A 13,361-nucleotide genomic window follows, 5' to 3' on the forward strand; every position below is an offset into this window, starting at 1 on the left:
AACACTTTCGTCAGAGCTAATGCAGCTTCCGAGATACATATGTAGGTCTATAATTTTCACTGTCAATTCTCGAATGCTTAAACGCATATTTAAAGCCCTTACGGCCCAAAACATGACTTTGCACTTGGTGGCTCGGAGCACATACCAAAGGACTCGATTATCCTGCTTGGGTTTTCTAGTGACGTTTGGGCTGGCCATTCTTTTCGGGAGGGTTTTCGCTCAGAAGGATGTTAGAACCAGAGTCTTGGAGACCCTCTAGGATTCGTCTCATCACCCTACCAGTGACAGTTAAACAAAACTTGTGCCGGTAGTCACGTCGTACACCACTTCTCTTGAGGGAGCATTTGGAGAGCTCTATTCTCCATGATTACGTGAATACAAACGGCGCATGATATTCGCGGGCCTCTGTGGCATACCCTGTTGCACAAGATTGTTGGAAATAGGAACCGGCAACAATCGAATGCACGATTAAATCTGAATAACGTCAAGATTGCAGGACGCCTATGCACACGCCGTTGTTGTAACACTTCATGTGGATATGCAGTACATACATCCCCTTCCCCACCGGAATCTTAACTGCTCTTCTCCGATCGCGGCTTCATAGAATGTCATGAAATAAGTGATGCAAGGCGTCTATTCCTAGCGGGATTCAAGTTAATTCCTTTATGATTACTATACTCACTTCAGGCCCTTTTGAGAATGGGGGCTACTGTCGGCTAATTCTGGTTGGCCGCGATGGTCTTCTTTTCTCAGACACAGGCTAATGAGTCGAAACCTCAGTCACCTTCATGAAGGCCGGAGTGATGCTTGAGACAAAAGGTTTCACAGATGTATTAAAGGGTGTATAGATCCGACTGTAGGCGCATATCGATGTAGTCGATGTTGCGTGGTCCCGGTACTCTCTAGATGCTAGCCTGTGTATACGCACCAGCAGAATATTTTCCGTCCTGGATGCACAAAAGTATGCCGATGGGCCTTATTCTAGCGTCTGTCGTGTGAAGACCGATACCAGCCTCTGCAGTGTATCGTGGTCCTCGGCTCCTCTCATTTTCAGCCGTGATAGAAAACCATGCAGATCGGACTACCGTCAGCGTGACCTGCTTTCCAGAATGTGGTTCGCGTGACTTAGCTTCTGGAAAGTTGGAGACGCTGCAGGATGTGGATAATAATCCTTCCTAGTGACTTTATTATTAAAATTTCTATCCAGGCTTCCTGAATGAGTGTTTGGAAATGTAGCATGTTGACCACTAAAGCCCTTCCCCTTCCACTTCTATCCCTCGGATATACACACAGCGCTCCATAGCCTCTAGTGCCTATCCTTGGGTTGCAGGTAACGAGCTGCTTCATGGATTGGAGCGCGAATCGGAAGGTCCGTGGTTCGAACGTGACCTCTGCCCGGGCAACCTGGCAGAATCCCCTCTCTTGTGCTCCCTTCTGGTGGAGTGGCAGCTAGACACTGAAAGGGTGCTACAGCTGAACGAATACGACTAAAGTGGCGTCTTCAGTGACTGCATGTCGAGAATCATGACCATACCGTTTTTCGTTGTAAAGCCCATACTAAAGGACGGGACGACTTTGGCCAGTCCACCTAAGGACCGCGTCTTATCTCCATTTCGGAGACGAGAACGATGTTGCCTGTATATTCCAGATCGACAAGTTTTGTAGGAGTAGAGAGGGTGGGCATCTTTGTCGGGCACCACTTTTTGCCCAAAAGATTTTCGGAGAGCTCCCCGTTTACGTTTACGCACTTGCAGTTCTGAGACTATGTAGAACTTACCATACGGACAAACGTCGGGCATTCCTTCCTGAACAGGCTTATTAAATAAAACAGCTCTATGAGCAGAGTCAAATGAGCCTCAGGATTAACAAAACTGCGGGCCGCTTACACTTATAGCGTTGCTCTGGTCCCTACCGGTGAGTGAATATGTTGTTGTCAGCACAACCTCTATCAAGCCGGAATTCCGCTTACACCTTATGAATCACAGGTAAAGACAAGAGGGACAAATGAGGTCAAGAGTCACGTTACGACTGGAGCCAAGCTGATCGTTCTGCGGCCACCGAGTTCACTTTGAAAACATATACTATTGCTGATCTTCCCAATTTGCCTGAGGCAATCTTCCCAAGTGGGGGAAGGTAGACCAGAGAACCGCTGACTGAGGACTTGACTACTATTCTTGAGCAATGAAATGGGAGGTCGTCCGAATCAAGAGATCTGTGGCGCTTGAAGGGAGATATACAGCACAAACCGTAGTGGCCGTAAAGGATTCCGAGTTCACTGTCCAGGGTGTTAATGCAGTTTGAGAGCCATCATCAACTGTAAAAACCGTAATTCGAGAATGCCACTGAGTGACAAGAGATTTGTTCAAACTGCTCGATCAGGTGGTCAAGGTGTCTTCATTGAAGATGTTCGCGCCCGTTTTCTTCTTGATGGTCTCGCTCACGTGAATTTGGAGGATTGATCTCATGAAATAACAAATATTCTTCGGGAATTCCCGGCATTCGTCGCCCTTTTATTTTCTTAGCACTCCTTGTCGACGAGGCATGACAAATAGCGCATATTTGACATCTGATAGCTCGTGAGGCGCGGCGGGTTTATTTGTCCCAGATTCAAATAGTGCCACTGTTTCACTTGACGTCCAGTTGTTTGTTGAGGCGTCCTTGGTGTGCAGCGGATAAAACTCCCAACAGTGTGCAATGTCGTTCCCTGGCCTTCACGAAAAGACGACTTTACCGTGGTGTGACGATTTGTGTACCTTCGGGACCCGTTGAACTAAACTGTGGGTGTCTGTGCGACACTCTCAGAGTACTTCCTACCAGGTTTGTCAGTAGTTAGTCTGACGAACACAGTCTTTTCCGCCAAACACCGCTGCCTTGCGATTAGGTTTTTGAACGAAAGGTTTCGGTTGAGGACCATAATCATTCTCCTGTCCAGGTGTGGTCACCATGACGGTATCCCAGCCGACGTGCAAGCATGAATTGCACATATACAAAAAACTCATGCCATTTAGATCGTCGTGTTTTGACATCAGCTGGGTCGCCTTACTTGCTGCTTGCAGCAGGGCAGGTAGGCGACAACAGGCTGCTGTTGACGCCTCTCTTCTGTCTCTTCCACATATGCTTTCTTCCCCTTCCCCAACCTATCAATAACTCTCCTCCTGTAGGCCCAGCTCTTAGGACCGATGACTCCTTTCGTTTTGCATCGGTTTGGCTGCTCGTCACATGGCATCGATATCTTCATGTATCTCCAAATCAATCTTCAGGCCTCGGTACCCAGTCTATCTGGCCGCCTTCACTATCCGCACTCGCAAACAGGCAGGACAACAAGCTGCTCTGGCTCTCACACTGCACTCGCTTGGCATTGATGTACGCTGTGTCTCAGAAACAAGAATTCAGGATCCAAAGACAGGGATTGAGCTAACCGCCCCATCAGTTTCCACTCGCTTCCGGCTCCGCACTTCTGACGATCCAGAGGCTGCTGCTGCCGGATGTGCCGGGGATGGTGTCGTCTTCATTCACCGTGTAGAAGTATCCTTTTTGACTAAATACCTGTTGATAGTCGCCTGTGTGCGGTTCGTCTGACATCGTCTGTGATGTGATATCACAACCGGGAAGTTGGTAGATGTCTGTTTACCATGTCTGCCTGCACCTCGATTGACCGTAGCTCCAACGCCGACAAAGGCAGGTTTTATGACACGTTGAGTGCCCTGCTTCGGCGAGCTAAAAGCTCAGACATTGTGGCGTTTGCCGGAGATATGAATGCACAACTGGGAAGGCTTAGCGTTTCTGAGACTCAATTAGGTCGACATGGATTGTACTCGGTACGTACGGACAATGGGAAATGATTGCTTCAGCTGTGTGCTGATCACAGGCTGTTTTCATCCAGTACTAACTTCCGAAATAGCCGAAGTCGTCTGGCCACATGGTGTCCTCCAACGACATACCGGCCACAAACTCAAATCGACCACATTGCCATCAATTACTGATGACATGGATTAATAACTGACTGCCAGCCGCTTTGGAACACGTTTTGTGGATTCCGACCACGTGCTCGTCCGCAGTCGCTTCTCCCTACGTGGGTCGCGTAAGATGCGGACAAATCACTTGGCAACTAAAAGACTGGCAGATCTAGATGTTGGATTAACTTACCAGAGCCGTCTTTTTGAGTCTTTTCAGGTTTCACCATCAGATGAGACAAGATTGCCATCTCTTTTGATAGTGCTGGGAATTTCGCCTGTGGCATAGCGCCACCAGGCTCACTCAGGCACTGGATATCGGGCCGAACGGTGGCACTGCTGAAATCGGGGAGAAATATCCCAGGCGGCCCCGAACATGACTTGATGCAACGAATTATCAGACGTCAAGTGAAGGTGAGCGTACAAACCGACTGTGAAGTGTTGTGGATACAGAAAGCTAAAGAAATGGAAGAGGTTCAGAAAGCCGGTAATGCCCGAGGATTATTTCAGTTGATCCGTACAAGCGGTCCCCGGAAACCACCTGTGAGCGAAACCATCAAGGATCGGAATAGAGTGAACATCTGGAATAAAGAAGAAGGCCTCGACCGATGGGCCGAATACTTTGCCCTTCCGTTGAAGTAGAACCCTGAATGTTAAAAATGGAACGCTCTACAGTTTCGGAATTTTATGACTGCATATGCTCTCTCAACCCCCACGGAGCTGTTGATCCGGATACTCTCCCACCCGCATTGTCTGAATGTGGGTGTTAAGTCCAAAGTCAGCGTTTGTCTGGTATGTTTGCTTTTGCATTTGCGGAAAGGAGACTGTCTCAGGCAACTTGGAAAAATCGGTGATAGTGCCTATTTTCAAAAAAGGTCTCGTGTTCAGTGTGCTGACCACAGGGGGATCAGTTTGACTCAGGTCGTAACGAGACTGTGGGCTTCACCTCTGCTTTGTCGCCTTATGGTGACTGTTGAGAAACTAACTCGAGAACAGAAAGCCATTTTCGCCCTGATAGGGGTTGTACTGACCAAATCTTCACACTACGCCGGGTGCTAGATAATAATAAGATAAAAAGGTGCCATAATAACAAATGGTCAACGATCTTAATATTCCTGGATTCCCAGTCCTCATTTGACTCAGTTGGCCGGTCTGTTCCTGACACGCTTGCCCATCAAGGAATGTGCTGGAAGTTTCTGGTTATAGTAAGCTCTTCGTATTCTCAGACTTCCGAACGTGTAAGAGTATACGTAGAGCTCTTCAAATGCTTCCGTACACGAAGAGATGCCCGTCAGGGGAGCCATTCTCTTCAATCCCATTTAGTTTCGTGATCCATGGGATGATGAAACGAACGTTGGAAAGTCTTCAATACCCTGGTGTTGAAATAGCCGCTGATGAAAGCATTGACTATCTGGGATATGCAAACGATATCGTGGTTGTACACAGGCTGCAACGCTCAGGGGACCCAATTTTAGACAGGAGTTTGACTGGGGTTCTCAACCTAAGTCTGCGGTTCAAAAACTTGGCCTCAAGAGATTGATGTTCAGCGGGAAAGATCAGTACGCTATATCTTCTAAAGTAATCACCCGCTACACACATTCCAACTTCCAACTTGGAGAGTCAGGAGCCTGTGTTGCTGATATATTTGTAACTGGTTTGTGCTTTTGTCACCTGATCAATATGTGTGGAAAGGGTAAGCAACAGTCGTGTCACGGAGAATCAGCCGTTTATTGTATCAGTTTACGCCCCAAGGGACTGTAGCTCTGAATCTACCAAGGACAGTGTTTATGATGCTCTGGGTGCTCTTTTACATCAGGCTAAAAGCTCAGACATGAGCGTTCAGATAAGTAGCTTAAGGGTGGCTGAGGCCATATTTCACAGTCATCTTAGACTGTACACCTAGACTGAACAATGGAGAACGCCTGCTACATGTTTACCGACCACCGACTGTTCGTTTACTGTCGGTCACTGTTAATTTCCGGAACAGTTGGAATCACTTGACAACGTCCTGCCTACGAACTAAACGGCCCTGCAACCAAATGGACCTCATTACCATCACTTGCCACTGGCGAGTATTGATCACTGCCTACCACTCCTTCTAGAAGGTCTGCGTGGACGCCGATCATGCACTTGTCCGCTTCTGCTTTTCATTGCGCCTTTTAGATCTACGCCAAACGCGCATATCTCAGCCATTGAGAACCTATTGGACCCAGAAATTAAACAAACTTATCATAACCGGCTCCTGGAACATGTGAAGGAGCGCTCCAAAAGAATATTAACGATCACTGAGGACATAGGTCCAAAGCGCCGTTCAGAGCCGGTACAACCCAGTCAATCTTATCCAAACATTGAATGCCTGATAGTGCTGTGGCTTTCCTGGAGACCCGGCAACGGATTCCACAACACAAGTCAACCAGGCGCATAATTGGATGCCGGGTAAAACTGGTGTTCATGGCAGACCTGGAAGTTTGACGGACCCGGGGAGCCGAAAAAGTGGAGATTGCGAAAAATATCCGAACCGTCCGCAGGTTCTTCCACTCGATTCGTTCGACTGGCCGTTTGGAAATCTCTCGTCAGCGAAATCATCTGGGACCAGAATAGCTTTCCGATATTTAGCAAGAGAGAACGTTCGGGCCATTGGTCACATTAGTTCGAACAACAACAACTTAGTTGGCCATCCGTATGGAGGTGAATTCCGCAACCAGAGCCTTTCTAGCTTATTTGCGTTTATCTGGGATAGACCGTTCCAGACAATTGGAGTGAGTCGATGATAGTGTTTATTTTCAAAAAAGACACTTGCGGTGAATGTAGTAACTACAGGGGCGTCAGTTTGACTCCGGTTGTAACAAGTCTTCTGGCGTCACCAATTCTTCGTCGAATCCTTGACCCGTGAGTACCAAGTGGGATTCCGAACGGGTAGAAGCTGCTTCGACTACATCCCCACACCCCATCACGTGTTAGAGCGATTCCATATTTACGGACGACCCACAATATTGGTGTTTAATAACTTCAAGAGTGTGTTCGATTCTGTCGATCGATCAGTGCTGTTAGCCTCACTTGTTCGTCAAGATGTACCTCAGCAGTTTATGAACGTAATCGAGTCCCTATATTCACATGCTTCGACACTGTCCTCATCTTCGTAGATGAAGGCGAAACACATGCCCTTTTGAATAAACTGACCACTGTAGTAACATTTTATGGCTTGCACCTTCAACTCGGACATTCATACTTCAGAACGTACACTCTGGGCATGTCATTGCGATTAGGGAGGCCAATGGAGGTTGTGAGGAAGAATTTTACATACCTCAGTAGTTGTGTTAGCTCTGGTGAAATTTTGCCTCAGGGAATCATTGCACAAACGCCAATAACACGAATCACGTTTGCTGATTTGCGTCACTTGTTGCGTTAAAACTACCTATCAGTGGGTCTCAAGGTTCGTATGTACCAGATGAAATTAAGGGCTGTTGTGAAACAGGGCCTGTGCGGGCAGATGATGTTAAACATCTTCAGGTTCTTTACAAACAATGCCTGAGAAGGGTTGCTGGTTTAGGATCGCGTCAATGAATTCGTTACGGGGTAATCGGAAGACGGGTATGCTCCAGGCACTTCAATTGTGGAAAACATCCAGCTTCATCGACTGCAGTGGCTCGACCATGTGTTTCACGTGCCGAAACACCGTCCTTCGAGACAATTGTTGTTCTCCATGCATCCTTCAGAATGGCGCAAACCACGATGTGAACAATGTATGACGGCAGAAGGGTGTGAAAGAGATCGCGAAGGGTTTGGATGTTGTTGGTTTTGTACGTCTTCCAGGATGGGGCCCCCATCACTCCATGCGTCTGGCTGTAGACATTACGAGAAACAGGAGCTGATTGATATTTTCCAGACAATTGGAGTGAGTCGATGATAGTGTTTATTTTCAAAAAAGACACTTGCGGTGAATGTAGTAACTACAGGGGCGTCAGTTTGACTCCGGTTGTAACAAGTCTTCTGGCGTCACCAATTCTTCGTCGAATCCTTGACCCGTGAGTACCAAGTGGGATTCCGAACGGGTAGAAGCTGCTTCGACTACATCCCCACACCCCATCACGTGTTAGAGCGATTCCATATTTACGGACGACCCACAATATTGGTGTTTAATAACTTCAAGAGTGTGTTCGATTCTGTCGATCGATCAGTGCTGTTAGCCTCACTTGTTCGTCAAGATGTACCTCAGCAGTTTATGAACGTAATCGAGTCCCTATATTCACATGCTTCGACACTGTCCTCATCTTCGTAGATGAAGGCGAAACACATGCCCTTTTGAATAAACTGACCACTGTAGTAACATTTTATGGCTTGCACCTTCAACTCGGACATTCATACTTCAGAACGTACACTCTGGGCATGTCATTGCGATTAGGGAGGCCAATGGAGGTTGTGAGGAAGAATTTTACATACCTCAGTAGTTGTGTTAGCTCTGGTGAAATTTTGCCTCAGGGAATCATTGCACAAACGCCAATAACACGAATCACGTTTGCTGATTTGCGTCACTTGTTGCGTTAAAACTACCTATCAGTGGGTCTCAAGGTTCGTATGTACCAGATGAAATTAAGGGCTGTTGTGAAACAGGGCCTGTGCGGGCAGATGATGTTAAACATCTTCAGGTTCTTTACAAACAATGCCTGAGAAGGGTTGCTGGTTTAGGATCGCGTCAATGAATTCGTTACGGGGTAATCGGAAGACGGGTATGCTCCAGGCACTTCAATTGTGGAAAACATCCAGCTTCATCGACTGCAGTGGCTCGACCATGTGTTTCACGTGCCGAAACACCGTCCTTCGAGACAATTGTTGTTCTCCATGCATCCTTCAGAATGGCGCAAACCACGATGTGAACAATGTATGACGGCAGAAGGGTGTGAAAGAGATCGCGAAGGGTTTGGATGTTGTTGGTTTTGTACGTCTTCCAGGATGGGGCCCCCATCACTCCATGCGTCTGGCTGTAGACATTACGAGAAACAGGAGCTGATTGATATTAGTGGCGTTCGTGCTGTCAATTTCTTCCCAGATTGTCCGATTGATCGCTTGGAGTGTATCCACCGGATTGTTTGCGATAGACCAGTACTAATTTCTCTCCCTCCCTCTTTATTTCATTCTAATCCTTTAAATATAAGTAGGCAAACTTTGTGGTTGTACGGTAGTGAAGCATCGATGTCAACACTGGTGTTGGTGTCTCTCAGCCAGTACCGGCCGCAACACTGTGTGAAGGGAAACAGTTCCTGGAAGTGACAGATATTATCAATGGCTTTGAGGTACTTTTGTGCCGCATCCGTACAGCCAGCCCCGATGAGCCCCCCTGTGCATCAGCTTAGGTGATCATACGTCTGATGCAGACGTCAAGTTGCATAGAGAGGCAGAATATTTTACTCAGCTCCCCAGCCTTGAGCGCGAATTTACTGACCGGAAGGCTCGAACCCGGTCTCTGCCCCTGACTTTCCCCCGTCTAGGCTTGGGCAACCTGACAGTATCCTGGCCCTCGTGCTTCCTTTGGGTGACATGGCAGTTAGGCACCGAAAGGGTGCTGCAGCTGAACGGTTGTACCTACAAAAAATTGCAGGAAGTCTTTCGGAGCTGTAATGGACAAAAAGTTCTGGCCAAGATAGTACCACGCCATAAATCTTCAAGGCGTATACAATATCAATCATTGCTTCACCTTCACATCGGGTCAGTTCACTTCCACCACTAATAGTCTTGATCTTGTAGTTGTGTGGCAGTTTGTGTACCTCTACGACCCATTGAACTGTACCAGTGATCTGATTTCGACACCCATATAGTTTTTTTTTATATCAATTTAGTCGGTAGATAGAGCTCTGAAGAAGGCAGTTTCATGGTTGGGGGTTGGAGCTTGTACGGCTGTTCAAAAACTTAATTGTGATGGTGTGCCACAACCGATCCCCTACCTTACTGTTATGATTTTCAACCAAAGACTTTTGTTTGGGACCCTAATCGTCCTGCTGTCGATGTGTGGGGCACTATGAGAATAACGCGTGTACAACCATGGACTTCAAAACCAGAAGTGTTGTCATTCCACATCGGTCGTCGCGTGGTGTCGTTTTCCGTCTTACCTGCTGCATACAGAAGGGCGGGTAAGCAGGAAATTTCCATCGGTGCCTCATCTTACGCTCATACATTCCTTGCCCTCCCCTTCTCCGTTTCATTTTGAGTATTCTCCGCAGGTTTCAGCACCAGAATTGCCAGCTATTCCAACCTATAGTTATCCCCTTTGCTGGGCTTCAGTGTTGTGGTGACCTTGCCGGCTACACTGGCTGAAAGCAGTTTCTTAAGGCTCAAACATGCCAGGAAGGCCAAGAGAGAACAAGACGGCAGAAGACACCGAGAAATCTTATTACGAGACGGCCTAGAGCTAATGTCTGTCCTCTGCGCACCAGAATTGCCAGCTATTCCAACCTATAGTTATCCCCTTTGCTGGGCTTCAGTGTTGTGGTGACCTTGCCGGCTACACTGGCTGAAAGCAGTTTCTTAAGGCTCAAACATGCCAGGAAGGCTAAGAGAGAACAAGACGGCAGAAGACACCGAGAAATCTTATTACGAGACGGCCTAGAGCTAATGTCGTACTGTCCTCTGCGATAGGAGTGTAGATGCAATAATGTGTTCTCTTCGGGCGACCAGCATGTTCATATTTATGGACGCCGTGATTCTGCCTTCCCTCGAGGAAAGAAAAGGTTGGCCCTGAAAACCTCACACCGATCGGCCAACGGTTGACCGTGACCGCCGGCTGGTAAATCCAGAACCTGGTGCCAGTTAAGCACTGATCGAATGGCTTACAACCTTTCGTGCTCTGGCTACTTCACACCGATTTACGTTCATCTGAGCCGGTTCACAACCCGGGAAATTTTCCCGATGTGAATAAAATCATTCGTGAAGTTTACACCGTTCTTGCCATCCAGTTGCATGATACTCCACAGTATCCTTGTCATTAAACATCAACTAGTCAAACAGTTTTCTTATTGGGACTCAGAAGGAGGGGACACTGTTTTGGGGAAGAATCCTTCCAATTATCTGGGGAGTTGATTGTCAGTTAGAACGATTTTTTAAGCCATCGTTAATCTGTTAGTCACACAGTACGATGAACTACATGGTGCATGCGTTACGTAAGTACTAGCTGAAGCTGTTCTCACTGAAATTTGGTTCCAGATCGGCACTAAAGAGCGTCATGGGCGAGTGAAGTTTTAGTAGAAAATCGTGTTTTAGCGTCCTTCAGACGCTCAGCGTGAACACTGAGGCGAAACAAACGTTGTCGTCGTCAAATATGAACTGTCATTCCAGAATCCCCCACAAACGGTCCCTAAAAACCGGTAACAAAGAATTGTCCTACTTCATCACAGCTAATGTAGTTATAGAATTTTTCGCAACTACAGGACGGTGTACAGTTACATTTGTGAGAGTGGTTTTCTTTCATGCAATTTCAGAATGCTAGAAAACTTCACATAAGTCTTCATTCTGTAATGGCCTTGGAGTGCAATCATTCTGGAAGAACGAGATGAGACTTATCGAGTCAAAAACCTATGTTTCAGTGTCACGAATGACAGCTTTTAGAATGTTTTTTTTTCGGTCTGTTCACCAGCAGGAGAAAAGTTTTTCAAGTATTTACAACATATTGATGGAGAACGCTTAGTCCGAACTGTTCGCTCTTCGTTGGTGATTAATTATTGGAGTTAAATACTCAGCCATTGTATCAGCTACATCCCAAGAAAGCGAAGAAATGAGGTCGGGTTTTGGACATCTGTGGATTGCGTTACAAATTTTGTGTATACTTGGCGAGATGCTACCAAAAACATTCCATTTTTCCGGCACATCACAACTCCACTTCGAACTTGGGTTAGCAAGCCATGGCATTTGTCTTCTGTTCAGTTTCCAGGATAATAATAAAAAAGCGTTTAACTACAAACCATTTTTGGGGTTTTGGAAAGGCCAATGAGAACTCGTTCGATTGACATGGTTAACAACTTCCTGGTTGGGAACGTGGTATAACACTCGACCATGCGGAACCTATTCTGTCTCATTCTTCTGATCCTCAGGCTACTGCAAACATTTGGCATCCTTCTGCTTGTTAGATTGGATGATCCTTGCTAGCCTAAACACTCGTTACTGATGGTTCATCTTTCAAACTCTGAAATTGTCTTACGGACGCTGGGTTAATCGGTGCTTGTTTGGTTCTGTTGTTTGTGCTCCAATTTAGGCCGAGGCGTAGGCTGGTCTTTACTTGTAGCTCATTTTAGGGCATTCGTGGGGATTCAGATCATGCGTCTGTCCGCCTAAACCCATGCACAGCACCTTTGTGCTTTCCGAAGCCAACAAACACGTTTATCGGAAACGCCTTGTGGGCTCTATTCTCATCGAACTGTCTTCGAGTATTAGCCCTCATTGATGCCCACTAACCCCCGCCCTCCACATGACGCGGTCAATTCCATTATATCAACGACAAATTTGACTTCTGTATCCTACGGTTTGATGGTATCGCTAGTTTGTCTCCGCATGAGTCGTGATCCATAACCTGTAAACAACTGTGTTGTCATTATCTCGTTTAAAAATACTTCAGTGAACATTCTTTTCGCCTTGATGGTGTTGCCTAAAGATTCAACTTCATGGTTCAATGCTCCATATCTGGTCAATATTTCCCACCTCAGGCGATCTTTATTTGTACCTTTTCATCCATAAACCTCACCATAATCTCTCAGTTTACCTCGCCAACTTCCAAGGCTACCATCGATAATGTTTATGTAAGCATCATTTACTTTGTCTTCGGTAATAGTCACCGAAAGTCCCGTCCACATTTAGAGCAGTCGGTTCTGCGCTATGGCTACAGGGTCGAGTCAGACTACCCACGATTCCCTCTTAAAACCCATTCCAACTCTACTCTGTCGATCGTACATAAACCCCTTTCTGCTGCGCCCAAACCCCCTTCATCCATTTGATCATGTCTATCTATTTGGCCAATCAAATTTTTTGCGGTAGCTTGTACGTTCCAAACCCATCCATACGGTGGGACAGTGCCTGCGGCCTTCTCTGTCTAGGGATCAGTGAGGCGTACTCGGATCCTATTATTTCGGCGTTCGCTGATTGGTCCGTGGGCTTCATGCATTAGGCATAGGGCTAGCTTGTGATGAGATTGGACAGTTTCGCCTCTGTAGACATTGTCCAATCCGCATCGGACACAGGGCGTGACCCGCTGTTCATTTGCCGATGCGACCACATCTACCCGTATTTTGATCGCATGCGTGTGCACACGAGAGCTTGAGTTGTCGAGACTGCGTCATTCGCATTCATTGATTGCTACGGCGACAACACGTGTTACCTTGGTAACGACTCGTGTACACGACACACGAAGGAAACTTCGCATAATTTAGA

The sequence above is a fragment of the Opisthorchis viverrini genome (assembly GCF_000715545.1).
Source record: "Opisthorchis viverrini unplaced genomic scaffold opera_v5_172, whole genome shotgun sequence".
NCBI lineage: Eukaryota > Metazoa > Platyhelminthes > Trematoda > Opisthorchiida > Opisthorchiidae > Opisthorchis > Opisthorchis viverrini.